The sequence below is a fragment of the Mustela erminea genome, chromosome 4 (genome assembly GCF_009829155.1).
Source record: "Mustela erminea isolate mMusErm1 chromosome 4, mMusErm1.Pri, whole genome shotgun sequence".
Classification (NCBI taxonomy): Eukaryota; Metazoa; Chordata; class Mammalia; order Carnivora; family Mustelidae; genus Mustela; species Mustela erminea.
In genome coordinates, this window is record NC_045617.1 from 886,572 (window position 1) to 890,479 (window position 3,908).

Below are 3,908 nucleotides of genomic sequence, written 5' to 3' on the forward strand. Positions count from 1 at the left end.
TTTATGTGTATATGGAGTTGAAGGGAATATTGTGCGCAAGCCACTATCATAAATTAAGCAGGAGAAACATCGCTATGTGACTTTCAGTGTTTAAGGCCACTTCCGCTCCAGTAGCAGGCAGCCCCGTCCGGTCGACCCCAGAGACGGGTCGGCCGGAGTACAGCGAGCTGTGGGGGCAGAGAGGTCGGGAGACCCGCCACACGCTGGGGAGCCAGCTGTCTAATCGGCACGTTAGCAGTAAGGAGAATGAATGATTGCCCTTCCCCCACACCCCTGCCCACAGCAGAAGCCCCTGTCCGTGGCAGAGAGGGGCAGGTGTACCCGAGAGGGGACATCCAGGAAAGCAGCACGCGCACGGGTCCCCGTGGGGGTCCGGCAGAGCCTCCCACCCGACGGGCTTGAGCGACCTCCTGGCCGGCTGTCCCCTGACTCTGCTCTCTCGTTGCCGGGACTCCTGCTCAGCCCCCTCGCCCGTCTCCACTGCTGGAGGACTGACCAGCAGACGGACGCCTCCGCCAGGACACCTCCGCCGCTCCGTCCTGTTCTAGGCTTTGAAACCGGCCAAAGCGGCTTACCGAATCTGGCAACACTTTCCACTAAGGTTCCCGTTACAGATGTTTCCTTAATATTTATTAAAAGACTGTTGGTGCAGCTTCATTTGCCAATAAGTTATTTTAAATATATCACGTGACACATGTTGCAGGATTTCTGGGAATAAGTGTGTAGCACATCTAGGATAATATAAAAATCCAATTACCACAAAATGCCTCCCTATCAAGATACAAGCTTTACCCGATCACAGTATTATGGTGCCGTGATAAAGCTTAACACGGGAGAGAACACGTCACTGCTCGTGGGGAGTTTATAGCGGAGCCTAAATGACGCTGCGGCCAGCGGCCGTGATTCCGTCTTTGGTCCCGTTGCCGGTCGCTGTACATGGGATTTAAGACTCGGAGCGTTAAAGAAAAAGCAGCAGCAAGCCTTGTCAGATGCAGCCGTTAACCAGTCATACGTGTGTCGTGCGTCACGTGTGTGTCGCACGTAACGTGCGTAACTTACACAAATTCGTGTGTGTTTGTTCTTCGCCTTAAACTGCCCGATCTTTCCACAGAAAGTAACAAACTCACTCCACGTGAGGGGCTTGAGAAGAGAACGCGGTCTTGTCTGAGGCAAGTCCTGCCCCCTGTCCGCTGACCGTGCCCGTATGTCCGTGTATGGTAGAGAGGACGCACAGCTTTGGTCCGGCGGGCACATTCCATTTGATAAAGTCGCGCGTTGCTTCCTTCGAGGTGGATTTTTTGTTTTGCTGCACTTTTCTGTGGAGCCGCGTCCCCAGGACAGGGGCGTTGGAGCTCGGACTGGACGGGACGGTCATGGGGGCCGCGGAGACCGCCGTGTTGGCGTCCCTAGCCAAACAACACGGCGCTGTGGGAGGCGATGTGAATATTTAGACTGTACCATAGTTTTTTTGGTATATTATTTATGTTTTTTTGAACAAACTTCTCTTCCAGATTGAGGAAACTTCATTCATTCTGCCAAAGACTGTAAATATTTATTTATTTGTTCACATGGTCAACATTTCACCACGGAAACCCTGCATTTAGCTAGAGCCTCATTTTTATACTTTGAGGATTAACAACAGGAAATAAATTGTAAAAAGGTTTTCTATAAATGAATCTCTCTCCCTTTTTTAAAAAGAAGTAGCAGGGCCTCCAGTGGTGGGGAGGGAGCCAAGCCCCAGCAGGGGAGAGTCGATGCCTTGCCCCCCTCAATGTGAGCCCGTTCTGGTGAAGGTCTCCCCTCTGCCCTTCCCAGGCGAAGGTGTAGGCGCGGGCGCTGCGTGGAGGAAGCGACTCCGCTCAGGGCCAACCTCGCGGGTTCCATCGGCGGCCAGAGCGGAGCACAACCTGGTCGCCGGGCGCCCCTTCCCTCCTGGCGCTCCTCAGCTGAGCGGGAGGGCAGAGGCGTGCAGTGGTTGGACCGGAGTCACGGAGGCGATTCAGAGGGACACTAGCGACACAGGAGCCCCCTCCCCCACTGAGCAGCCGCGTGTCTCCGAGCCGCTCCCGACCCAAACGAGAGAGGAGCGCATGTCGGTCTGCGCGGACACACACACACACGAGCTGCGCTCCAGGGCGGGACTCGTGGGGTTTCCCAGGGTTTCGGGGAGGCAGGGATGGGGCAGAGACGGGAAACACGCGTCGGAGCAACCAGGTGCTGGCAGGCTGTCTGGGGACCGGGGGGGGGACCCTGCTCTGATCTGGGAGGTGAAATGGTGATTTTTGTGACACAAATGTGCAGGGAGAGACCAGGTCTCTGTACCTCAAGTCAGGGTAGTGACTCAGGCTGGTCTGCAGGGGCCTGGCGGAGGGGCTTAGCACATCTGACTCGAGAAATCAGAACGATGCGTCTTGTGCGGGTGCTCAGGGGGCTGGCATGAGGCTGAGAGGCGTCTCAACACACGTTGTGTTTTATGATCGATGGTGGAAGTCCACGGGCTGCTCCTCTCCCTGTCCGAGGCCCCTGGGGCCCACCCTCCTGGGACCGACGGTTTGTGACCGACAGGAGCGCGGCATGGCTGAACCGGGATGCGTCATGCGGAGAAGCTTCCCGTGTGGTCTCTCATTCCCTTCTAGGCAAGGTTCCCGCCTGGTGCCATGCACGGGTCTCTGACGGGCGGTTTGTTCCGGAAGGAGCTGCCCCTGCAGGGTGTGGTGCCCACGCCCTTGCTGTGCGCCTGCCGGTGAACGAGGCAGTACACAGCCTGACTCCCGAGGATCCGGAGGGGGGTTCGATGGTCAGCAGGGGACACGGTTCCGGGACAGAGCCCCGCCCCTCACCGCCACTGGCAGCCGGCCGCTCCTGCTGTGGGTTCAATGGGGCCTTCCTGGGGTTTCTGTGGGTTTCGACGTCTCAGGCAGGGTTTGCTCAGTCTGAGTTTCTCCAAGTTGAGTTTTGGCCCCGGCAGCAGAAGGGGCTGGGGGCTTGCAGAGAAGCCACGCACTGCCACGCACGCCCCCACGCACCCCCACGCACACCCCTGAGGCCTGGGTCCAACGGCCCACCGTGGAGCCCAAACCCAGCGTCCGCCGTGCAGGGTTCTGTGAAGGGCGGAAAACCCTCAGACAGATGGGACCAGGTTACAGCCTGGAAACCCAGTGTGGGAGGGAACAACCCTGGACTCTTGGGGACAGCCTGAGCCTGGCCAAGCCTCTTCCCAGGGGAGGGACTTGTGGGGAGGTGAGGTCTGCGGATGGGAGCAGACATTCTCAGGGCCCGTCCGTGCTGGGGAAGCCGGGGGGCCCTCCTGCCAAGGCATCTGGGTCCTGAGCTGCCAAGTGTCCGTCCACAGCTGCCAGCTGACCCTCACAGTCCTTGCACAAGGCGGGCGGCCCGGCCGCTGGGCGGTCACGGGGCCTGGTAGTCGCAGGCCTGCCTCGAAGACTATTTCCAGCTCCCACCTCCTGGCAGAGAGCGCCGGAAAACTCTCACCCCTTTTCAGACATTACTTTCCCCCCAGAACGGCTGTTTCACCCCAACACATCAAATGCATTGTGAGAAGTGACTTTTTGACTCCCCAGTGTCCGGCAGATGCCCTGAGCCGACACCTCGACACCGTGGCTGTAGTCAGGACATCGCCTGGAGCACAGCTAGGCCCAGTGCCCACGGGTGGACACAGCACGGTCAGCGTTGGGGCCCGCTGCCCAGGAGGACCGAGGAGGAGGGAGCCCCCAGCTCCCGGCCCTGTCTGCCTGCCTGGCCCACGCCCCCGGGACACATGGGGACTCACCTTCGCGCTGTCCCAGTGGGTTTTCTCTCTGCTGTAACTTTACGTTAAAAGGACAGTCTGACTGCAAGTTAGCTGCGCGCATCCAAAAAAAAAACTGAGTAGAAAGAAGAAAAAGTGT